This window comes from Saccopteryx bilineata, chromosome 3, assembly GCF_036850765.1.
Source record: "Saccopteryx bilineata isolate mSacBil1 chromosome 3, mSacBil1_pri_phased_curated, whole genome shotgun sequence".
Classification (NCBI taxonomy): domain Eukaryota; kingdom Metazoa; phylum Chordata; class Mammalia; order Chiroptera; family Emballonuridae; genus Saccopteryx; species Saccopteryx bilineata.
Window position 1 is genome coordinate 177,148,121 of NC_089492.1, and position 27,110 is coordinate 177,175,230.

A 27,110-nucleotide genomic window follows, 5' to 3' on the forward strand; every position below is an offset into this window, starting at 1 on the left:
GAAAAGAAAAAGGAAGAAGTTAACCTCTCAAAATCAAGAAAAACCCACAGACTTTACAACTTGTTCCACTAATTTTTTTGTCGTTGTTGTTGTTTGTTTCTTCTATCTTTTTGCCTTTATATCCACCACCTCGGTCCTTCTATTCTCTGCCCATCTCATGCTTCCCCTTTCTTGAACTACACTACCCATGAGTGTTGCATTTTATTTTTCTTCTTCATCCTCACCCTCCTTTAAGGTTATACTCCAAAACACTTAACTCTCACTCTCTCCTCTTTTGTTTTTTATTTTTGTCTTGCTTTATTTTGTTTTTTTCTCTTCCTATTTTATTTCTTCCTTCGGTGTTCTCTTTTTCTTATTTTTTCCTTTCTATTCGTTTTTTCTTTTCTCATTTTACTTTCATCCCATATAATCCTCAATCACGAACAAATTAGTTAATTTGGGACTCAAGGCTTTTTTTTTACTTTATTTCTCTTTTTTGCTTTTGTTTTTATTTTTTTTCTTTTTTCTTGTTTGTTTATTTTTGTGGCATTTTGGGTCCTCCCAACCCAAGGTCTCCATTGTATTTAGTCTTCGCTCCACTTAATACAACAGATTTTTACTTATTATTTTTATTTTTTCTTCTTTATTATTCTTTTTGGTCCTTTTTTCTGGTTCCCTCTTATCCCTCTCATTATATCTCTTCGTTGACTATCACTTACAAGCAAATCATCTTATGCTTGTCTAAGATTTTCTTCCTTTTTTTTTTTTTTTTTTTTGCATTTAGTAGGTCCCTACTCCCTTTTTTTGCCCCTTGAACTCTTCACCCCAAATCAGGCCCTCCATTATAGGCACGATATTTCCCTGAGGAGGGGAGAGGAGGGAAAGAGAAGAGAGAAAAAAAGGGGGAAATAATAAATTATTACTGGTATTTTTTTGTGGGGTGTTTTACCTTTTCTTTTTTTTTTTTTTTTACTTTTTACTCTTTATTAATTCTAATTAGTGCTATCAATAAGACCACCCTCAGATGCCAATAAGAAAGAGGAAATTGAATATTATGGATACAAAAGAAAGAGAGGTAACACAAATAGATGTGGAAAAATCTATGGAGAAAAGACTTAACATATTGGAAGCCTTGGAGCTAAATGACAGAGAATTTAAAATAGAAATCTGAAAAATACTCAGAGATATACAAGAAAACACAGAAAGGCAATATAGGGAGATCAGAAAACAACTCAATGAACACAAAGAATATATTACCAAGGAAATTGAAACTATAAAAACAAATCAAACAGAAATGAAAAACTCAATTCACGAGCTGAAAAATGAGGTAACAAGCTTAGCTAACAGAACAGCCCAGATTGAAGATAGGATTAGTGAAATAGAAGACAAACAACTTGAGGCACAACAGAGAGAAGAAGAAAGAGACTCAAAAATAATAAAAAATGAGAAAGCCCTACAGGAATTGTCTGACTCCATCAGAAAGAATAACATAAGAATAATAGGTATATCAGAGGGAGAAGAGAAAGAAAATGGAATGGAGAATATACTCAAACAAATAATAGACGAGAACTTCCCAAGCCTGTGGAAGGAACTAAAGCCTCAAATTCAAGAAGCAAACAGAACACCAAGTTTTCTTAACCCCAACAAACCTACTCCAAGGCACATCATAATAAAGATGACACAAACCAATGACAAATAAAAAATTCTCAAGACAGCCAGGGAAAAGAAGAGTACAACATATAAAGGAAGGCCTATTAGATTATCATCAGATTTCTCAGCAGAAACTCTACAAGCTAGAAGAGAGTGGACCCCAATATTTAAAGCCCTGAAAGAGAGGAACTTTCAGCCAAGAATACTATACCCATCAAAGCTATCCTTCAAGTATGAAGGAGATATAAAAACATTCACAAATACAGAAAAGATGAGAGAATTTATCAACAGAAAGCCCCCAATCCAGGAAATACTAAGGGGGGTTTTCCAACCAGATTCAAAGAACAAAAGAAAACAACACCACAAGTAACAGCTCCACCAAGAACACAATAAAACCAAACTTAAACTGTGACAACAAAGGAAAAAAAGGGGGGAGAGGATGGAGATTAACAGTAGCAAAGGATGATGAAGTGCAGAAATACTTATAAGATAGGGTACTACAATGAATATGGTAGGTACCCTTTTCATTACTTAATGGTAACCACCCTTAAAAAAAACCACCACAAAAACACTTGACTTAAAAAAGGTAGCAACAGAGGAAAGAAGTATGGAACACAAACAAACAAAAACAAATGATAGAAAAACAAAAGAGAAGAATCAAACTAGATACAAAACTAACAGAAAGCAATTTATAAAATGGCAGTAGAAAACCCACAAGTGTCAATAATTACACTAAATGTAAACGGATTAAACTTACCAATAAAAAGACACAGAGTAGCAGAATGGATTAAAAAAGAAAATCCAACTATATGCTGCCTACAAGAAACACATCTAAGCAACAAGGATAAAAACAAATTCAAAGTGAAAGGCTGGAAAACAATACTCCAAGCAAACAACACCCAAAAAAAAGCAGGTGTAGCAATACTCATATCTAATAATGCTGACTACAAGACAGAAAAAGTACTCAGAGACAAAAATGGTCATTTCATAATGATTAAGGGGAAGTTGAATCAAGAAGACATAACAATCCTTAATATATATGCACCAAACCAAGGAGCACCAAAATATATAAGACAGCTACTTATTGACCTTAAAACAAAAACTAACAAAAATACAATCATACTTGGAGACCTCAATACACCGCTGACGGCTCTAGATCGGTCATCCAAACAGAGAATCAATAAAGATATAGTGGCCTTAAACGAAATACTAGAACACCTGGATATGATAGACATCTACAGGATACTTCATCCCAAAGCGACAGAGTATACATTTTTCTCTAGTGCACATGGAACATTCTCAAGAATTGACCATATGTTGGGCCACAAAGACAATATCAGCAAATTTAGAAAAATTGAAATTGTACCAAGCATATTTTCTGATCATAAAGCCTTGAAACTAGAATTCAACTGCAAAAAAGAGGGGGAAAAACCCACAAAAATGTGGAAACTAAACAACATACTTCTAAAAAATGAATGGGTCAAAGAAGAAATAAGCGCAGAAATCAAAAGATATATACAGACAAATGAAAATGAAAATACGACATATCAGAATCTCTGGGATGCAGCAAAAGCAGTAATAAGAGGAAAGTTCATATCACTTCAGGCCTATATGAACAAACAAGAGAGAGCTGAAGTAAACCACTTAACTTCACACCTTAAGGAACTAGAAAAAGAAGAACAAAGACAACCCAAAACCAGCCGAAGAAAGGAGATAATAAAAATCAGAGCAGAAATAAATGAAATAGAGAACAGAAAAACTATAGAAAAAATCAATAAAACAAGGAGCTGGTTCTTTGAAAAGGTCAACAAAATTGACAAACCCTTGGCAAGACTCACCAAGGAAAAAAGACACAGGACTCAAATAAATAAAATCCAAAATGAAAGAGGAGAGATCACCACAGACATCATAGAAATACAAAGAATTATTGTAGAATACTATGAAAAATTATATGCCACCAAATACAACAACCTAGAAGAAATGGATAAATTCCTAGAACAATACAATCTTCCTAGACTGAGTCATGAAGAAGCAGAAAGCCTAAACAGACCAATCAGCAGGGAGGAAATAGAAAAAACTATTAAAAATCTCCCCAAAAATAAAAGTCCAGGCCCAGACGGTTATACTAGTGAATTCTATCAAACATTCAAAGAAGACTTGGTTCCTATTCTACTCAAAGTCTTCCAAAAAATTGAAGAAGAAGCAATACTTCCAAACACATTTTATGAGGCCAACATAACCCTCATACCAAAACCTGGCAAGGATGGCACAAAGAAAGAAAACTACAGACCAATATCTCTAATGAATACAGATGCTAAAATACTAAACAAAATACTGGCAAACCGAATACAACAACATATTAAAAAAATAATACATCATGATCAAGTGGGATTCATCCCAGAATCTCAAGGATGGTTCAACATACGCAAAACGGTTAACGTAATACACCATATCAACAAAACAAAGAACAAAAACCACATGATCTTATCAATAGATGCAGAAAAGGCTTTTGATAAAATACAACACAATTTTATGTTTAAGACTCTCAACAAAATGGGTATAGAAGGAAAATATCTCAACATGATAAAGGCCATATATGATAAACCATCAGCCAACATCCTATTAAACGGCATAAAACTGAGGACTTTCTACCTTAAATCAGGAACAAGACAGGGTTGTCCACTCTCTCCACTCTTATTCAACGTGGTGCTAGAAGTTCTGGCCAGAGCAATCAGACAAGACAAAGAAATAAAAGGCATCCATATCGGAAAAGAAGAAGTAAAGCTATCACTTTTTGCTGATGATATGATCCTATACATCGAAAACCCGAAGGACTCCACAAAAAGATTATTAGAAACAATAAACCAATACAGTAAGGTCGCAGGATACAAAATTAACATACAAAAGTCCATAGCCTTTCTATATGCCAACAATGAAATATTAGAAAACGAACTCAAAAAAATAATCCCCTTCACGATTGCAACAAAAAAAATAAAATACCTAGGAATAAACATAACAAAGAACGTAAAGGACCTATATAATGAAAATTACAAAGCATTGTTAAGGGAAATCAAAAAAGATACAATGAGATGGAAAAATATTCCTTGTTCTTGGATAGGAAGAATAAATATAATCAAAATGGCCATATTACCCAAAGCAATATACAAATTTAATGCAATTCTCATCAAAATCCCTATGAGATTTTTTAAAGAAATGGAACAAAAAATCATCAGATTTATATGGAACTATAAAAAACCCCGAATAGCCAAAACAATCCTAAGGAAAAAGAATGAAGCTGGGGGCATTACAATACCTGACTTCAAACTCTATTATAGGGCCACGACAATCAAAACAGCATGGTATTGGCAGAAAAATAGACACTCAGACCAATGGAACAGAATAGAAAGCCCAGAAATAAAACCACATATATATGGTCAAATAATCTTTGATAAAGGGGCCAACAACACACAATGGAGAAAAGAAAGCCTCTTCAACAAATGGTGTTGGGAAAACTGGAAAGCCACATGCAAAAGACTGAAACTCGACTACAGCCTTTCCCCGTGTACTAAAATTAATTCAAAATGGATCAAAGACCTAAATATAAGACCTGAAACAATAAAGTACATAGAAGAAGACATAGGTACTAAAATCATGGACCTGGGTTTTAAAGAACATTTTATGAACTTGACTCCAATGGCAAGAGAAGTGAAGGCAAAGAGAAATGAATGGGACTACATCAGAATTAAAAGTTTTTGCTCAGCAAGAGAAACTGATATCAAAATAAACAGACAGCCAACTATATGGGAACTGATATTTTCAAACGACAGCTCAGATAAGGGCCTAATATCCAAAATTTACAAAGAACTCATAAAACTCAACAACAAACAAACAAACAATCCCATAAAAAAAATGGGAAGAGGACATGAACAGACACTTCTCCCAGGAAGAGATACAAATGGCCAACAGATATATGAAAAGATGCTCAGCTTCATTAGTTATTAGAGAAATGCAAATCAAAACTACAATGAGATACCACCTCACCCCTGTTAGATTAGCTATTATCAACAAGACGGGTAATAGCAAATGTTGGAGAGGCTGTGGAGAAAAAGGAACCCTCATTCACTGTTGGTGGGACTGTAAAGTAGTACAACCATTATGGAGGAAAGTATGGTGGTTCCTCAAAAAACTGCAAATAGAACTACCTTATGACCCAGCAATCCCTCTACTGGGTATATACCCCGAAACCTCAGAAACATTGATACGTGAAGACACATGTAGCCCCATGTTCATTGCAGCACTGTTCACAGTGGCCAAGACATGGAAACAACCAAAAAGCCCTTCAATAGAAGACTGGATAAAGAAGATGTGGCACATATACACTATGGAATACAAATCAGCCATAAGAAATGATGACATCAGATCATTTACAGCAAAATGGTGGGATCTTGATAACATTATAAGGAGTGAAATAAGTAAATCAGAAAAAAACAAGAACTACATGATTCCATACATTGGTGGAACATAAAAATGAGACTAAGAGACATGGACAAGAGTGTGGTGGTTACCAAGGGTGTGGGGGGGAGGGAGGACATGGGAGGGAGGGAGGGAGAGAGTTAGGGGGAGTGGGAGGGGCACAGAGAACTAGATAGAGGGTGACAGAGGACAATCTGACTTTGGGCAAGGGGTTTGCAACATAATTTGATGACAAAATAACCTAGACATGTTTTCTTTGAATATATGTACCCTGATTTATTAATGTCATCCCATTACCATTAATAAAAATTTATTAAAAAAAAAAAGAAAAAAAAAAGTGGACCCTGGTGGTGAGTCAGCACCTGAAGGGCACAGCTGTTAACTCAAGGAAATTTGAATTGAAGCCAGACTTAGAGGGGTGATATGTGTGTCATGTTTCAGAGGACAACAAGACAGTCTTCCCCAGGACACAGCAGATTTTGCATAAAATAATAGACCACACACATTATGAGGTTATTATTATGTTTTAATCCATTTGCCAAAATTTCAGCTTACATTTCTCCCAAAGCACAAGCATGTACCTACAGACACTCTTGAGCTTCTTTTTACTTATGATTTTAATGGTTTATATATTGTGTCTTGGGAAGAGCAGTAAACTATTTGCATTATACAGCTGGTTGCATCTATGTACTTTCAAAATCCAGCTGAAAATGGATGGGGGGGATTTAGTATAGTAAACAGATCATTTTACTCTAAGGTGTATTTGTGTCTTCAGTCAATAATATGAGCAACTTCTCCAAGTGGGCTCTTTCTTGGGAATCATTGAGGAAGCAAAGTCCTACCTCTTAAAATGGGAACAGCAAAGAATGCTGGGAAATACATCAAAGTCCATAAGGATAATACACTGACTGCAGTGTGTGGCAATGGCCATGAGGAGCCCCTTGGACAGCTATGAAAATGCAGAAAAGGGAGGGTGTGTCTCCAGACACAAGAATCCAGAAGGATTTCATGAAGAGAGTGAACTACTAGCTGATCAATGAAGAATGGTTAAAACTGAAATAGGCGCAGCTGGGAGAAGACCTGTGTGGAGTTAACCACGTAAGTGAAAGCAGAGAGGAGAGTGCTCAGGGCATAGATGTGAAAATAGTCATGCTTCAAAGAAAGCAGTGGGACGTGATCATGGAAAAGTAATTTTAGAGTCAGGCTAAATTTTTCAATCCACTTTTATGGTGTTCTGCAGTCACAGCTGAAAACTCTTAAGAACTAAGTCATAGTGAATAGTCAAGTTCAGAAAGAATATGACAGGTAGCAGAAATTTAAATAATTCTGGGGGCTAGAGGCAGAACATAGGAAAATATTTTCAAATAAGTTAAAGTTTTTGAGAGTTTAATACAAACAAGGCAATTAGGACAAATGATGCCTAAGAGCCTGTCTCTGTCTCTTGAGACCTAGCAAGAAGACTTTGCTAATGATAACAAGCTGAATTCTAAAGAATTAGATGTGAGCATTTTAAATGAGAAAACTTGGACTCCAGAACTATCTCTAAATGAGTGCAACTTTATTGGTCCTTGGGGCACAAGGTCAAGACCTAAGTCTTCTGCAATTATAATGACAATCCTTGTTATTCATTAATATCCTAGGTTAATTTTAAGTGAGAACACCCAGTGGTTAGCAGGATAATGAGAGCATCTTCCACTAATCAAAGAACCACAACATTGGAATGCAGGATTAACTCCTTTTGCAAGGGAAAGAAAAAAAGTTTGGTTTTTCACTCGATTTATAAATGACTTACTCTTGAGAAAAACAACAAAAAAAATAGAGCCTAGATGCAGTGTGACCACAGTGAGACAACTGGAAAATTAAGGGGATTCTTGGTTAATTCTTTCATTCCAATACTCTTTCTCATAAAGAAATATTATTTTCCCAAACCTCAAGGATAGAAAACATGTAGTACAAAGAAAAATAAAAGCCTGACCAAAATACACTGGTAAGATTTTAAAGCCAATGTGTCATTTGAACAGCTACAACCATGACCACTCCTGACGGGTATCACATCCAGTCCAGTTAGCTCTGTTGTGTTCTAGAAGGTTCTCTCTGCATGTCAGAAGAACAAACTGAATCAATTGGAGATTGCTTGTCACACATGGCATTTTGTCACCTTTCTTTTCCAGTGCCACAGAGGCACTGGGACTGGGTCTGCACACCAGATTCCTACAGCTGCTCTGGGTTGTATCTGTGCGTTCTGCATCCACATTCAGCGTGAAGGCTCAGAGCTCAGTTTCTGAATGTGCCCTGGCTAGGGAATAGAACCAGCAACCCCCATGCTTCAGGACAGTGCTCTAACCAACCTAGCTATCTGGCAAGGGATTAATTGTTATTAATTTTTAGAGAGACAGAGAGAAAGGGAGAGAAAGGGGAGGGGGAAGGGAAGCATTTGTTCTTCCACTCAGTTCTGCAATTTTTGTTTGCTTCCCGTGTTTGCCCTGACCAGGAATCGAACCTGCAACCTTGTTGTTTCAGGATGACGCTCTTAACCAACTGAGCTAATCAGCCAGGGCCTCTATTATTTGTACAACCTCAAATTCTTCAGATACTCCTATTGCCATAACTTGCAGTATAATTTTCAACTGATCCAAGACTGCATGTTTTGTGTTTTGCTCAAAGCAGTTCTTCACTGGGGAAGTGTTAGAGAGAAAGTGGGGTAAGACATACACTAAGAGATAAAAAGAACTGCTATGCCACCATTTTATACATAAGGATATTACATTTTTAATAGAATGGCTCTAAAACCCTAAATCTTACCCCCTCTATCTTTAGGCAAATAATTCTTGGGGCCATCAGTTAAAGTATTCATCATATTATGACTTTATATTCAAATTATTTTATATTACCAAGGATAATATTGGGTTAGCATGAAGTAATCAACAAGACAGGAAAGAAAACAGTACTTTTTCTGTGTAGACACAGGAGGAAGTTAAATAGAGGTCTAGCTATCAGCATAAAGGACCAAATAAAAGAAAGTTACAAGGGAAGCTGCTTTCTCTGCATAGATGAAATAAACTGACGATTCTCCATCTGTCTCCTTCACATTCTCAGAGCTAGTTTTTATCCTAGCAAGGTTTGTGAATGAATACACACTCAATGTGTTAACTACCCTCATGGTCCAGTTCTCCTAAGCTCTGCTTGGAAAAACTGAATAATTCAAGTGTTTTTTGTATTTGCTTACAAAAGGCAAAATCAAGAATTTGATGTAACTGAGAAAAAATATACAGAGTTCACATGGACCAAAGAAGTGTGAAGCCAGTGATTTTTAAATATGTTATTAGTGATTTTTGATACAGTTAATGAATGCATACCATATATAGCATGGGTGGAGGGGGGATATTTATCTATTTGTTCAGCAATTTATATATATTGACAGCTAATGATGTTCTAAACTCTGTGCTGTGCTAGATGTGGGGGAGACAGAGACAATCTCTATCTTTGAAAGGATGTCAAGCTGCTTGGAGATCCGAAGACAGACCACATTTTGATTAACAGAGGAGAGATATACACAATAAATCCTTTGGGTTTTCTGAGTAAGTCTCCAAAGGCACATGAAGGGAAGAACAATTTTGTTCACAAAATGCAACAGGAGCTTAGTGGGCAGGTGAAAGAGACCTCTCTTGTCCTGTCTCCCCCTACCTGCTGCTCACCTCAGAACAAAAACAAAAGAAGCTCTTCCTTGGATTTTGATGTCAACATGTAACAGATTTCAAGGTTCTTCTTTAGTTGTTCCCAGCCTCTCTGGCAGGGACACCTGAGCCAAGCAGAGCTGTGATGAAGGACGAACAAAGGAGAGCCTGATCAAAAATGGACAAGAAAGGTTTTGTGGGACTACCATAGATGCATGTATTCAAACCCATAGGTTCTCTGATGAAAATAAAGAAGAAATGAGTAAATTAGCAAGTCTAAATGGTTTACAAACCTATGGCAATCCTGAGGGCAGGAAGAGGCATTTATGCAATTTTGGGTTGCAACAGAAGTGAAAATACAAATTACAAAACAATAAAAAAATATATAAACTGCAAAACAAGGATAAAGGTTGAAATCCCAGTGCAAACTTTCTAACCATAGCAAAGCAAGAATAAATAAAAGAATTATGAAAGAGACTCAAAAGAGTACATGGACAAAGTAAATGTTAGATTGCAGGTGAAATTTGAAATGCAGATTTCTTTTTTTGTTGTTGTTGTATTTTTCCGAAGTGAGAAGGGGGGGAGGCACAGGCAGACAGACTCACTCCCACATGCACCCGACTGGGATCCACCTGGCATGCCCACCAGGGGGTGATGCTCTGCCCATCTGGGGCGTTGCTCCACTGCAACCAGAGCCATTCTAACACCTGGGGCAGAGGCCATGGAGCCATCCTCAGCACCCGGGCCAACTTTGCTCCAATGGAGCCTTGGCTGCGTGAGGGGAAGAGAGAGACAAAGAGAAAGGAGAGGGGGAGGGGTGGAGAAGCAGATGGTCTCTTCTCTTGTGTGCCCTGGCCAGGAATCAAACCCGGGACTTCCACACACCTGGCCGATGCTCACTCTACCGCTGAGCCAACCAGCCAGGGCTGAAATACAGATTTCTTAAGGAAGCACAGTGAAGTCCGTCCATGAGCATATCTGAACACCAACTCACTGGCCCTCAACCTCTCTGAGAAAACTAAGAAAAAAATTGGCATTTATAAACATAGGATCTAAAATAGTGATGCTTGTGGCCACTAATAGGTAGAAAAGCAAGGATATTTCATATACAAAGGACCCAAATACACCAGAAAGTTTTAGAATAAAGAGCAGAATTCAAATCAAAAATAAAAGTAAACAGCAAAGCTGGCTGTCTCTGTTGGTGCATTTTCAAAGTGTTAAAAATAGCAAAGAGCCTGCCCTCAGGTGGCGCAATGGATAAAGCGTCGACCTGGAATGCTGAGGCCACTGGTTCAAAACCCTGGGCTTGCCTGGTCAAGGCATATATGGGTGTTGATGCTTTCTGCTCCTCCCCCTTCTCTCTCTCTTTCTCTCTCTCTGTCTCTCTCTCTCTCTCTCCTCTAAAATGAATTTTTTTAAAAAATCTTTAAAATAGCAAAGAGAAGGACAGAGTCTCAGAAACTTTTTTTGTGTGTGGTGACAGAGACAGAGAGAGTCAGAGAGAGGGACAGATAAGGACAGACAGACAGAAAGGGAGAGAGATGTGAAACATCAATTCTTCGTTGTGGCTTCTTAATTGTTCATTGATTGCTTTCTCATATGTGCCTTGACCACAGGCCTTCAGCAGACCAAATGATCCCTTGCTTGAGCCAGTGACCTTGGGCACAAGCTGGTGAGCTTTGCTCAAACCAGATGAGCCTGCGCTCAAGCTGGCAACCTCGGGGTCTCGAACCTGGGTCCTCTGCATCCCAGTCCGACGCTCTATCCACTGCACCACCGCCTGGTCAGGCAGAAACTTTTTTTTAATAGAAGTAAATGTCAACTGAATTACAAAAGACAAATCCCAAACAAATAAAAGAGGGGCATATAATCCACTGATTCAAATATAATTGATTAGGAAAAATAAGGTTGTTATAGTGTACAGTTTTCTTGAAAACCCTTAGCATTGTTGAATACTCCACAGAGGGCAGGTCACTGGACAGCAATGATTTTCAGGTGGTAACAAAGAAATTGCAGGAACTAGAAGGGACATACCTTGAGGGGTTCTTAATATATCATCCGCTTTATATTGCCAATGCTTATGGAGTATTTTTATGTTGAATAATTCTCTCTCTCATACATGTACAACTGAAACTCAACTTTCCCCTTTGGGTAAATTCAGTTATCTTGTCCATTCACACCTCCATGCCAAATGATTTCTGTTTAATAATGATAGTATAATCTAGTTAGCCACAAGGTCCCTGTAAAATTAATTGATTAGTTCATTTAAAAAAACAGCTAAGTCCAGAAGAGTGTGGTACACTGGAGAGATATGTCTTAATAAAGTGTGAAGTGTGACCAGCCCCTATATAGCTTCTGTCCCTGCCTTCCATAGCTTTGTTCCTCTGAATTCATAAGGTTCTGAATGTCCAGGTTTGACTTTGGTTGGGTTCTGAGCCAGCCCTGACAGCAGTGTAACCACCAAAATCAGTTCATCTGCTGTGGAGTATCCTCAACAAGCCTCTGACTCAAGAGCAACAGCAGGATTTGAGAACAGTGATGGTTGTCATTCTGAAATATTGTATTCCCATTTGTCCTGCACCTAACCAAGAATGGCCATACAAACACCTTCCCAGGCATACAGGACTGTTACTGACATAGGAGCTCAAAGCCTTTTCACGTTAGGTTTTAAATCCATGTCTCTACGTTTTTCCATGGACTTTCATATATCCCTTCCTGTTCTGTGCTCTACCACCCTCTTCACATGCTTTGATACTGCATAACCCTCTCTCAAATGTGCATACTCAGGCAGGTATTTTCTTCTGCTTTGGGCATGAGCTCAGGTGCAGTACCTGCTCTACAGCCATGTTGCCCGATTAGACAGGTCTACAGGCAGTAACCTTGTGGTTATACTTTTACTGCTATGAATCCACCTGCCTCCTGGCACATCCAGCTTTTGAGCAATAATTTGCTTTCACTGGTTTCCTTATTTGAGAGTTATCTCCTAACTAATCAGCCATTCCCAGTGTTCACATGGAGAGAATATACCCCTGTTTGTCTGACATTGGCTATACCAAACATGTCCTTACAGGAGTAGAGACCCTCTTTTCCTTGCCCCAAAGAGACCTTTCCTTACATGGACATTTCCTCTTTACCTTCCTCATCTGTTTTATGAAGCCTCAGTTCCCTTGTCCAACACTCTACACCCCTCCATGAACAGTGAGAGGAAATAACTCAAATCCAAGAATAGAAGTAGATTGGCTGAATTCACACACAGTCTCAGATCAGGCCATCCTCTGAAAGCAGGTTGTAGGAAAAGCAAGGTGAGATTACAGAAGTCCCATGTACTTAAAGAAGGGGATAGCTAATTTGCACCTTGACTAGAATCACAGTCACTCCTGCACATGATTGCAGACACTCCCAGGGCAACCAGACACAGAGGCACAAGCCCCACGCTGGCTGGGGCTTTAGTCTCAGAACTTCTCTGTGACTTCATCTCTGTCAGCCTCAATTTCCCAATCTGAGGAATGAGGGCTTAAAAAATATGACATCTAAGGTCTTTTCCAGCATATAAGCCTCCAGTTCTGCTAATTTTTTAGGGGAAGAGACAAGACATTTCATAGAGCCTTTGAGGTCACTGTGCAGGAGGAGTGTATCATTTAGTACATGAAAATAGCAATTAGTCTCATTTGTTTATTTATAAATGTATTTATTTATTAATTTTTGCATTTAATTTTTAAAATTTATCTAAAGTGCCCTGTTAGCCCTGGCCGGGTAGCTCAGTTGATTAGAGTGCCTTCCTGATATGCTGAGGTTGCAGCTTAAGTCCCTGGTCAGGGCACATACAAGAATCAGCCAAGGAACGCATAAGTAAGTGGAACAACAAATCAAATGTTTCTCTCTCTCTCTCTCTCCGTTCTCTCTTTCTAAAATCAATAAATATATTTTTTTTAATTTAAAAGATGCCTGTTAGCATTTCCTGGCAGACATGAGAGTGGTCTTCTAACATAAAGCAGGCTCTTATATGGACACCCCCTTCCTCAAGTAGAATTGTTTTATATAAACCTATAAGCAGAAATGAAACTGATCAGTAGAAGACAGATTTAAATTTAATATAGAAGAAATGTTTTATTCATTTGGGAGATGGTACAAATACAGAATCAACTAAAAGACTTCCACAGACACATTGCTTTTTCCCAGAAAGGTCTCTGAGAATGGGAGTGTTTGACTCGGCCTGTATTATTTGGTGATTGCTTTTGCACTGACATTTCAGGAGAAAGGATCATTCCCAATGCTTCTTACCACTGCCTGCCTCGGCCAACATCCTGTACAACAGAGGAACTTTTTAGCTCTCAGATCAAAGCCTCCCTGTGTGCAAAGTGCCCATTGTTCATTAGTGAAATGTGACTTGCACCTGCTCTGCTGAGGTGTGCTGCTTTCACTGTGTCCCTCTCGGTTTCAGCAGGCTGTAGCGAGATCACAGGGACAGTCACTTTGGTGACGAAGGAAGCCACGCTCTGCCAGTCAAATGCTGGGCCAGCTGTGCTGGTCCTGTGTGAACCAGGTGCCTACTGCTTCCCCAGGAACCCAGTGCCAAGCATTGGCAGCAGGATGGACCAGCAGCTGCTCCTCTAGCTTCAGTCTTGTGTCTCTCACCTCCTCAGTATGAGAATCCAAGAGCAGTCCCCTGGGAGGCCTGTTACAAAGGAATGAAAAGAGGATTTTGAAAGAGAGAGATGTGAGGGTGATGATTACAGAAGATTGGCCAAGGGCAAGAAAAGCAAGGAACATAGGCAATGCGTTTCAACCAGTCTAAGCTTCTCTTATTCTGAATGATATTATCCTTGAAAAAAGAGAAATTTATAACAGAAATGCAGAAATCACAGTGAAAAAATAATTTGTTTATTAATAACATTATCACTATTATTGTTATCGATAACAGATTTTTAATCCATGCCAATGTTGATCCAAACAAAACATTGATCATGAGACTCTGGCCAGTTAGCTCAGTTGGTTAAGAGCATCACCCTGAAACAACAAAGTTGCAGGTTCAATTCCTGGTCAGGGCACACATGGGAAGCAACCAAAAAATACACAACTGAGTAGAACATCAAACATCAAATGCTTCCCTTCATCCTCCCCTCTCTCTCCCTTCCTCTCTGTCTCTCTAAAAATCAATAGAAATGAAGCCCTGGCCAGACAGCTCAGTTTGTTGGAACCTAATCCCAGAGCATGGACGTTGGCAGTTTGAGTCCCCAGTCAGGGAAAATACAGGAGCAGCTCAATGTTCCTGTCTCTCTTTCTCCCTGCCTCTCTCAACAAAAAAACAAAAAACAAAACAAACAAAAAAACTATTGATCATAATAAGTACTAACAGCCTCATTTTAGATTATCAGGCAATGTCATGTGCTCTGTAAAGATGATCATTTGCAAGGTGTTCATGAATTAATATAGACAGTAGCAGTAGGGAATAAGGTTCCTATTGGTTCCTGTGAGATTTCCTGGTTAAAAGTTCACTTGGTGTTGTGACTCAGGAAATACTATTAGGCTACAACTAAATTATATGGATTTGGGTCCTGAATTGTATGTATGTCATGTGTCCTTTTTCTAGAAGATTTAAACACCACTGAGCCATTCAGCCAATTGTCTATGCCCTGTAAATCCTACCATCTCCTCATTACACAACTAGGTGGAGCCAGTATGAACAACCCATTTGCCTAGTAAGTTACTTTTACCCCCCAAACGTTCTTCTTTGCACATTGTCCTTGGAGATGTGGCAAAGGCTTCCTTCCTAAGCAGTAAATCCCCATCTGGTGGAGGTGGGGTGGGGGGATGGAGGCAAGTGTCAATGACACTGTTGTGCAGTGACTCATCCTTTGCTGACTTCATTCACTTATGTATCTGCAGCCAGTTGGACAGCTGTGTTGGCCATGCGAAGTCAGAGAACTTTTTGTTTCTAAGACAGGAAGATAGGGAAAAAACAGATAAGACAGTGGATGCATGTGTGTGAGGAGCCATAATTGCTGCATGACTTCATTTTCTCTGACCAGCGACAGTCACCACATTAGCCACCAGTGCTTAAAGGACAAGACAGGCCTGGGTGGGCTCAACATGAATGAGACAAACCTGGTGTTTAGGGCTCCAGTTCGGGGATGGGCTCTCACTGTGTCACAGTGAGGTGATGGGCAGATGTCTATGGCTAAAGGATATGGTTGTTAGCTGGAAACAGAAAATTAGGCTATTAAAAAAATTAGACAAAAACCTTGCCCTCAAAATGTCTACAGTTTAGGGGGAGAGACACCTATGATTAACCAGAAATGGAAACAATGCTCTCGGATCACAGAGGAGGAATAACTCAGAATTGCCAGAGGCTTGAAGAACAATGCAAATTAGGCTACAACCAGCACATTCTTTCTAATGTCATCTGTACCCTCAGCTCCACCTGTGGCCTGTGTGTTTTTCCTTGTCGCTGATTCATACTCACTCTCTCCTGTTTCCCACAAAGACTATACCAAACCCCCAGAATTCACATGGAAGCGCAAGCCTCAACTCTCCTAATAACACAAAAGTCAGCAAGCTACAGCTTGCAGACCAAATTCAGCCCACTGTCACTTTTGTAAATAAAGTTTTGTTGGAACCGCAGAATTATTCTTCAATCCTCATTTATTTTTGGCTCTTGGGGCAATGTCAGTTTTTTCAATAATAAAAAAAAAGAAGAAAGTCCAACACAAAATAGAAATTTGAAGTGTATGATAGGACAAAATTAAGGATACTGGGAAGAAAAGCAATAGCAAAAGAAAAGATGAGATGCCTGACCTGTGGTGGTGCAGTGGATAGAGCGTAGACCTGAGACGCTGAGGTCCCACGTTGGAAACCCCGAGGTCACTAACTAGCTTGACCAAAGGCTCATCCAGCTTGAGTGCAGGACCACCAGCTTGAGCATGAAATCATAACATGATCCCATGGTTGCTGGCTTGAGCCCAAATTCACTGGCCTAAAACCAAAGATCGCTGGTTTGAGTAAGGGATCACTGACTCAGCTGGAGCCAAAAGACAGAGGGTGCCCTGCCCCCTCTCCTTCAGGAAAGGACTCCAACATTTAGGTGGCAGTACATGCCTTTTCATACACAGACAGCAGGACTGATATTCCTTTTAGGGTAAGTAAACATGGGGGTGGGGAGGGCCCGTTTTGGAAGCTTAGGGACCAAGGCTGGTCTCTTTCTTCCCCTTCGATCCCTGTCTCCTCCCAGAGAGAGGAAGGGACCCAGTGCGAGAGGGAGGGAAGGAAAAAGGATCCCACCTGACAGAGAGGGGCAGATCTCTGCAAAGATGCAGAGCTCAGGCCCAAGTTTGGAGAGACAGTGAAGATGGAGATACCACTGTGAACACAGGCCTCAGAGCTGAGAGAGGAACAGGGAAAAATACCTGAAAACAAGAACTTTAGCAGTCTGAATCCCACTCTACAAAACTGTTCTAGAATGGGAAACCCCACCCATCTTTGTGAGGACTTCTACTTGCTACAGGTAGTGTGGTTCCCTTGTCCCTTGGCTACTGCATGTGCTTACAGTGGTGTTTCAACACACAGTTTTAAATGGGATCTGGATGAGATCCAGAATCTTGGAAAAGCAGAGAGGGAAATACTAACTGGACAGATAGGAACAAGCATTAGAAGAAAATACAAAGTTACCCAGAGTGGCAGAAATCTAGATTCCCAGAGTAGGAAGAGAGAAGAAACAGTCAACAAAAACAATATTTATTGGGAGGGGAGGGGCACAAACAAAACCAGAAGAAGGTGACAGAAGACAGTTGAACTTTGGGTGATGGGAATGCAGCATAAGCAAATGTCAAAATAACCTAGAGATGTTTTCTCTGAACATATGTACCCTGATTTATCAATGTCACCCCATTAAACTTAATTAAAAAAAATATTTTTGAGTGCCTATTATGTGCCAGGCACATTTCTAGAACCCCCTTTAAAAACAATAGAGGCAGAAAATGCCTCTAAGGGAGAGGAAAGGGGCAGTTGGGAAAGACGGCTGAAGAAACTGAGAAGCCTGAGTGACAGGGTGAGACCTTAGGCCTCCTCCTCTTCTGTGGTGGCATCCTGGTACTGCTGCTATTCAGGGATGAGGTTTTTCATGTTGTCCTCAGCCTTGGTGAACTCCATCTCTTCACATACCAGTGAAGGAAGGCCTTCCAGCAGAACATGGCCTTGAATTGCTCTGAGGTGCACTTGAACAGTTCTTGGACGGCTGTGCTATTGCCAAAAAAGGTGACTGCCACCTTTAGGCCACAGAGCAAGATGTCACAGACAATGGTCTTGATATTGTTGGGGATCCACTTCACAAAATAGCTGCTATTCTGGTTTTGCATATTGATCATCTGCTCATCTACCTCCTTCATAGACATCCGCCCATGGAAGACAGCAGCCATGATGAGGTACCAGCCGTGCCTGGGGTCATATGCAGTTATTGTCATATTCTTGGAATCAAATAACTGTGGGGTGAGTTCAGGCACAGTGAGCACTTAATACTGATAGTTTCCATGGCTGGTTAGAAGGGCAAAGCCAGGCATGAAGGGGAGGCATGAGAAGAGCACCATGCTGACTGACAGCTTGTGGAGGTTAGCAGCAAGCTGGCTAGGGAAGTGGAGGTTGGTGATGAGATTGCTCATGGCTGAGATAAGGTTGTTGGGTCCCCATAGGCTGGCATGGTCAGTTTCAGGGTGCATGTAAAGGTCCTGAATAGGAATATAGAACAGGGACTGAGCTCAGTGCCCTGGGGCAAAAGCCACAGTAGCTTTACTGGCAAAAGTACTGAACAGCAGTACTGTGCTGAACACAGCACAATAGGAATAGAATTAGCAATTCTGATTAATCAACAGGTGAAGACATTAAAGCTATCCCTTGCCCTTTTGTCTGTTCTAAAGAAGTTCCCCTTCCTGACTTCCTCATTCACTTTTCTGCTTCTATTTGTGTGTATCAATAAATACCCGTAAGGACTGGGGGTCTGGCCCATCTCATGAAGCCTTATAGAGGATTGTGAGGCAGCCTCCCCTAGGTCCCTTGGCGCACTCCATGTGGTCTCTGAGTAGTCATTGTCTCCGCGACAGGTGGTGCCCCATGTGAGGAACAGGAATCAAAAGACAGATGCAGAAGCAGATGTCATAAACAGCCTTTTGGTCAATGCTGTAGGTCTTATCAGTATCCTCTACTAATTGATGGACAGAGAGGGTGACATTGTAGGGCTCAGCTACAATGTCAAACACTTTGAGTGAGGGTATGTTGGGCAGATAAAATGTATTATGCTCACTTTGTTAAAGATGGTACTGCCCACGTGAGGCCGTTGCCCAGGTGATATTAATGTATGTTGAGAATCCTTGTAGCCTGGGGCTTGGTTTTGGGATTAAGCCTTTCCCAACCTTTTGATGTGGGGTGGTACAATCCAATCATGCCTCAGAGAAGTGACTTTGTATTGGAGACTTCCCTATTTTGTATATCGGATTAAAGGTTTTGAATCTACACTATAAAATGGGGGCAGAACGAGAGTTTGCTCTCTTGGTTCCTGGGATGATTAGCATGAGAGAGCAGAGGGAGCAGAGCAGAGAGCAGAAAGAGGCCATGTGGCCAGGAGAAGCAGCCAAGATGGCGGAGTGCTGAGTGAGATGCCAGTTTGTGCAGAGTTTGTATCTGGGATAAGGAAGGAGATGGGGAACTGAGGAGAATAAGGCTGGTGAGCTAGAAACCTTTGATTCTAGGAAACTCGGATAAGTCAGTGGCTTTGTGAGCACTGAATATGAGTGGGTTTTGGAGCCCAGTGTGTGTTTTTACTTGCCCGCTGGGTGCAAACTAGGATTAAAGATGACAGCCCATCAGTTCTTGGCTCTGTTGTTTCTTTACCGACTGTCCAAATCCTATGCGAACCTGCATGGGCCGGGCTGCTGTGATAGTGGCAGCCTTGGCCCTGGCCATGGATACTGGCTTTACAGGGTACAACACTGAAGGTGTTCATGATGTGGTCAGGATACTCTTCACAGATCTTGCTGATGAGCAAGGTGCCCATTCCAGAGTCTGTGCCTTCATATAGTAAGTGTGTCAGCTGGAAGCCCTGTGGGAAATCACAACTCTCAGACTGCTTCCACACCATACCCAAGACCCAGTCAACTGGCTTGGCCCCCTCTGTATACTGACCCTTGGCACCGCTGTTATCTACCGCAGATTGACCAAAATCAAAATTGTCTGGTCTGAAGATCTGGCTAAAAGACCTGAGCAAACAGAATCCATGGTCCCAGATTCTAGATCCACCAAGAGCATGAGGAGCATACTTTCATTGTAATATACAGAGATGCCATCCAGCTGCAGGGTGCTGTTCCCATGATAGGTGCCGGTGGGGTCAATGCCATGTTCATCACTGATCACCTTCCAGAACTTTGCACTAATCTGGTTGCCACATTGGCTATTCCTGATGTGCACAGTTTCTATCATGGTTCATATTTGCTCACCTCAAAGTGTGTACAGGGCAAGGAAATATGTATTTTTTTATCTGCTGCTGGTCACAAGCTGGTAGAATGGATAGAACATGCCCCAGAGGCTGGATCAGCAAGGTCCCAATGTGGCAGCAGGACAGTTCTGAGAGGGAGAAAAGAAAGGGCAGGCCATGGGAGGGAAGGCGGGCAGAGCCAGGTGTGTGTGCTGGCTGGGAGATGGGAGGAAACACAGAATTAATGTAAGGTGATGTCTGTGGCTGCTTTCCAGCTAGAATGGCAGAGGTGAGACAAGACCACCTTGCCCACAAAGTCTATGCTATTGGCTATCCACCTTTCAGAAAAATAGCTGGCTGACCCCACTTTAAAGCGTAGCAGAAAACAATGTCTCTAACATCACCAAGAACATGTGAAAGTGAATCCCCTCAACTTTTGACCCAATACTTATTAAACAGTCTACAGCTATCTCTATACCCATGTGAGTTGGTGAGACTCAGTGGATGCCAGTGCCTCCTCTGCTATCCAAGACCAATCTGGCCACTCTAACCTTGACACCACTCTGCTCTCTCTTTCTCCCGGGTGTTTGCTTGTATGTCTTTAACCTAAAATCAGAGGATTTATCTTCCACCCACTTTTTATTTGTTTCATTGCACTCTTTGCTTTCTTACAGTGGTATACAGGAACCTGACCTACACTATCTCTCAGGTATGCCTCTATACTGCCATTACCATAAAGTTTGCATTTTATTGCAAGTGAAAATGTTAGTTTAGCCCTAACCTCATTTATTACCTCTACTTGGTCAGAGTCTTCCACCCACTTTTTACTCCCCATCCTCTCTCAGGGTGAGAGCCTGCCTTCTCTGATAAAATTTCTAAACTATCTGTAGTTCTTTCTTTTTTTTTTTTTTTTTTTTTTTTTTTTTTGTATTTTTCTGAAGCTAGAAACCGGGAGAGACAGACTCCCGCATGCGCCCGACCGGGATCCAGCCGGCACGCCCACCAGGGGGCGACGCTTTGCCCACCAGGGGGTGATGCTCTGCCCCTCCGGGGCATAGCTCTGCCGCGACCTTTCTTCCTGAAGTTTTTGAGTTGTAGTTCCAACAGAATACTAGTCTTTGAACCTAGATATCTTATGAGAATCACAAAAGCATCATGTCCAAAACTAAATCACCATTTTTATCATCAAACCTTCTTCTTTGGACCTTTCTCTCTCTGCTGCTAATAAATACTAGCATATACCTAGAAATCAGCAAGTCAACTTTGACACCACCACCCCTTTCCTCACATCATACATACAATGTGACAAAGATGCTATTGAATCTACCTTCTAAGTTTGCTCACCTTCAAGTAAAAGTACAGTGCTCACTATCCTACTACCTGCCCTGATCAACCCCCTCTCATTTCACCTGAATCGCCACAGTAGCCCCTTAACCAGGGATCCTCCTGCCTCCTGTCTCCTTCTCCATCAGTCCAACCTCCATACTGTTGCTTGAAAGCTCGTATGTGTGCAAATCTCAGCATTTCTCATTCCTGTTTAAAATCCTTTATTTACCCTGTGTGGCCTTTAAAATAAGTTACAAATCCCTTAGCCAAAAATCCTCCATGAGGTGATCTATAGCTCTCTCTTTATCCTTATCTCCTATATGTCTGCACTGCCCTAGGCCTATAACACAGCCTAATCCTTTTTTAACACATGAGTTTATGATGACAAAGCAGAAATGTACCCTAGCTTATAGAACTCTCACTCCAGACCCCAGCCAGATTATCACTACCTGGCCTTGCTCTAATGGCTCTATGACTTTGACCTGGACCCCACTTTGGCCTTTTAAGTTTGGTATTTTACATACAATCTTTCTGGGGAATATAAACTTTCTTCAAACAGATTTTGACTTATATTGATGATCCAGTTCATAAAATCTTTGTTTGCTTTGGGCATAAACATCATGTACCAATTCTTAAAATTTTTTAGGATCCAAGTCTAAGTTGTAATTCAACCCACACCTAACAAGATTAGCCCCAACACCCAAGATCAAGACATGAAGACACTTCTGTCCTCATATATGCTTCCTCAGAACCAAATTATCCACAGTTCCTTTAATACTCCCCATGGTGTTTCACATCCATGCTGTGTGTGGAATGATATTTTAACTTGTTCACCTGGATAAATAACACTAGATCTTCTATATTTATCTCAAGTTTCTCCTCACTCACATAACCTGAAGCTTAGTGGAAAGTATTGACCAGGGGAGAAATACTGAAGATATCCAGGATATAGGAAGTGAAGAGACATCAAAGAGTTAAATTAGTAAATTCAGCAGAAATTACAGGACAGCCACACCTTGAGGAGAGAAAAAGAAAACGGAGCAAACAGAAAAAGTCATAATGTGGAATGGCTCACATATTTTTAACTTTAAAAACTGAAATTAACAGAATACCAGAAGGACTCTGACCAAGTAGAGGTAATAAATAAGGTTAGGGCTAAACTAACATTTTCACTTGCAATAAAATGCAAACTTTATGGTAATGGCAGTATAGAGGCATACCTGAGAGATAGTGTAGGTCAGGTTCCTGTATACCACTGTAAGAAAGCAAAGAGTGCAATGAAGCAAGTGACATGAATGTTTTTAGTTTCCTAGTGCATATAAAAGTTATATTTATATTATACTGTAATCTGTTAAGTATACAGTAGCATTATGTCTTAAAGCAACATGTATGCCTCATTTTAAAAGATTTTATTGCTAACAGAAGGTAACTATCATCTGAGCTTTCTGTAAGTAATAGCCTTTTGCTGGTGAAGGCTCTTACCATAACGTTAAATGGCTGCTGACTGGTCACAGTAGCGGCTGCTAAATGTTGGGGTGGCTGTGAGAAGTTCTTAAAATAAGACAACAAGGAAATTTTTCACATCAATTAACTCTTTCTCTCATGGACAATTTCTCTGTGACATGTGATGTTATGTGATAGCATTCTACCCACAGTAAAACGTCTTTCAAAATTGAAGTTAACCCTCCCAAACCTTGTCACTGTTTTATCAACTAAGTTTATATAATATTATAAATTCTTTGTTGTCATTTCAACAATCTCCAGAGCATCTTCACCAGGAGTAGATTCCATCTCTAGAAACTACTTTCTTTACTCATCCATCAGAAACAACTCCTCATTTGTTAAAGCTTTATCATGAGATTGCAGCTATTCAGTCACATCTTCAGGTTCCACTTCTAATTCTAGTTCTCTTGTTGCTTCCACCACATCTGTAGTAACCTCCTCTGCTGAAGTCTTGAACCCTTTAGAGTCATCCATGATGACTGCAATCAGCTTCTTCCAAACTCCTGTTAATGTTGATGCTTTTACTTCTTCCTATGAATCATTAATTTCTTGATGATGGATTCTTTCCATAAGGTTTCCAACTTGCTTTGTCCAGATTTTTCAGAGGAAATCTGTGGCAGCTATAGTCTTACAAAATGTATTTCTTTTTTTAAACTGAATTTACTGGGATGACATTGTTTCACAAAACCATACAGGTTTCAAGTGAAGAACTCAAGAAAATATTACTCGACACTGCATCATGTGCATATTGCCCCCAAGCAAAGTCTCTTTCTGCCTTCATCCCCCCCTTTGCTCACCTCCACTAAGCCGCACCCCCTTTCCCTCTGGCTAGCATCACACTGTTGTTTGTGTCTATGTGTCATACATATATGTTTTTTGGTTTAAATAATAAGACTTGAAACTTGAAATTACTTCCTCACCCAAGGCCTACAGAATAGATGCAATGTTAGTAGGCATGAAAGCAATATTAATCTCTTATACATCTCCATTAGAGTTTGTGGGTCACCAGGCACATTGTCAATGAGCAGTAATGTTTTGCAAGGAATTTTTTTTCTGAGTAGTAGGTATGCCTGTAATGACAAAAAAATCAAATGCAAATGAACACAGTCTAACTAGAGGCAGTAAGTTTTCCAATTAGTTGTACCTTACTGGAAGATTTAGAGAAAATTTTTGAGGTTTTTAGAACATAGTCTAAGAATACAGAAATATAAAGAATAAGACATACATAAAAGAGTTAAGATTATATATTTAAGAGATCTTTCAAATATAGCTAGCTCCCCTGGCCTACTTTGGTCTGAGCTCTGCTAATTAAAAATTAGTGAAGATGCATATCCTCAATGTCTCTTCTGGTCTTTTCTCATCATGGTTTGAAAGAAAACTCCATGTGTCTGAAACCTGGACTGAGAAAAAGGGAATGTTTGGTCTTTAGCTTCCTGTTCACAGTAATCTAGGAAAAGTGCTGCTTAGAGTGGCCTTCTCTCCTATGGCATCTCCTTAAAGTTGGGCCCAGGAGAGAAAGAAAGGATGAGAAGAAATCAATTAGACCAGGAATTCACATCTTCCCTAAAGACTCCCCACTCAGGAGTTCACTGCCCCTCTTCAATGTACAAAAGCATCCTGTAATCATAGCACTTTGACATTGTCCTGGTACTATCTATTTGTATACATTTACTCATTTCCTCCAAGAATATCGTACTGTACTAGATTAGGATAGGACTGAGTAGGATGAAATAGAATGTAATAACAAACTTTGGGATTTTGGTAGCTTAGTACAAATATTTTTCTCAATCATATGAAGTCTGACACAAGTCAGCAAAAATTTACTCCATCTGGCAATCTTGGGCCCAGACTACCTCCACTGTGTGAAGTTGGGTCAACACATCATTCCTGGGTCATGGCAACATGGGGAAAGAGAGGAGGCAGTGTACAGGCTCTTCAGTGCTTTAGTCCATGCTTTGTATTCACATCATTTGCATTCAATTTGCAATCGCCTACAAGGGGGTACAATCTCCTGGAAAAAGAGAATTCACTACAGTAAGCACTGGGAGTTTCTACCACTTCAGTCTTGTTTGTACTGTGACCCCACTACCTGAAGAAAGGCAAGGACCTACTTGGTACAGAGTAAGGTTTTGCTGAATTGTATTGACTCTGCCTGATACACTTAAGGGAAGTTTTCACAGAAGAAGAGGTCAGGAAGTCCCCTTCAAAATTCTAACCCCAGGACAGGGGGGCTGAAACAAGAGAAGAACCAAGCAAAAGCATTGTTGAACGATCCTTTTTTTTTTTTAATTTTTTAAATTTTATTTTATTTATTCATTTTTAGAGAGAGAGAGAGAGAGAGAGAGAGAGAGAGAGAGAAAAGGGGGGAGGAACTAGAAGCATCAACTCTCATATGTGCCTTGACCAGGCAAACCCAGGGTTTTGAACCAGCGACCTCAGGTTTATCCACTGCGCCACCACAGGTCAGGCCGTTGAAGGATCTTAATGAATGAATTAAGACAAGAATAGTCAATAGCATCACATGCCACAGAGGAAATAATTAAGACATGACTTAAAACAGGCCATTTGATTTGACAATTAGGTCATTAATGGCTTTTCTCTGGTGCAGGCCAAATCTCATTATGGTCAGTTTTAAGAGGGAATCCAAATCATTTCAGTGAGCTAGAGTTTCATAGTATGAATGTTACTCAAAACAGATGGCTGTTTGAGATTTGTGGGTGTTCTGTTACTCTAAGATTTTTAACCCTACTAAAATTTCTTGCCATGAAATAGCAATAATCAGATGGCTAGCACTCATCACACACTTGCTATGTGTCCACACCCTGCTACTTTATTCACATTATTGATAACATTTAATAACAGTCTTAGAAAGAAGGTATTGTTATATTCTGGTCCCACAGTTTGTACATACTACAGTGAGGATAAGGGTTCAGTTCTGCTTGGTTTCAACATTTCTGCTCTTTCAACAACATCACAGTCTTGTTTGCCAAAACATGCAGTAGTAAATACTGTGGATAGTAGAGCTAGGGCACTTCCATCCAGGTGGGATGGCTCACCCATGTTGAATTAGGCTATCCTTTTGCCTTTAACCTCAGAATCATTTCACACTGAGGCAGAGAGAAGTATCATTCTGAAATTGCCCTCTCTTAAAGAGATAAATTACACAATGTATAAGGTATCCAAACTTTCTTCAGTGCTTTCCTGTTTTGATTACTGTTCAACAACTCAGCGTTCTTTTTACATATGTAAGTAATAATTTGGTAACCATAAATTATCTTTGACATTGCTTAATCTTCAGATGTTTTTCTCTTTGACACAAAATTGTGAAGTGTGCTATATTTGAATAATTACATTTTCAAAGTAAATTAACAATAAAGTAAAATGTATACTTCTCAAAAATTATTTAGGATTTTATTTATTGATTTTTTAGAGAGGGAGGAGAGCAAGAGAAAGAGAGAGAGAAAGGGGTAAAGAGTAGGAAGAACTACTATGAGCATATACTCATAGTAGTATGTGCTTTGACCAGGCAAGCGCAGGGTTTCAACTAGGTGACCCCAGCATTACAGGTCTATGCTTTATCCACTGTGCCACCACAGGTCAGGCATACTTCTCAAATTTTGTAGGAAAAACATTATCAATTGTATAATGGTTTAATTGCAATTGGATTGAAAGAATATCTTTGGAAAATTCCCTTTGGGTCAGTATGGAAATAGTAAGGAAGACTTGGAGATTTTGTCTTGACTATGACAATAAGCAAAAATTCAAAATGAAAGTTCACTTAAATGTCCCAGAGATGATAACATTTATTCTCATCCTCAGTTAATCTAGTTCTACAGTCCAATGTTGCTTGTTTAACAATCCTAAAATGACTGGCCAAGTTGCCTTTTTAAATTTATACCTGCAATGGAATTTCTACCTGGTTGGCTCAGCTAAAGTATAATTTATGATCACAGTGTTACATATACTCTTCCATATATGACGTTTTATTTTATTGAAAATTTTACTAAACTTCTTGGATGAGAAACATTGAGACACATATTATTCCTTGC

General features: G+C 39.9%; 1 pseudogene; it reads right to left on the reverse strand.

Annotated features, from left to right (window-relative positions):
- Window positions 1-17,828: 17,828 nt before the first annotated feature.
- Window positions 17,829-20,237, reverse strand: LOC136328932 (tubulin beta chain-like; annotated as a pseudogene).
- Window positions 20,238-27,110: the final 6,873 nt, after the last annotated feature.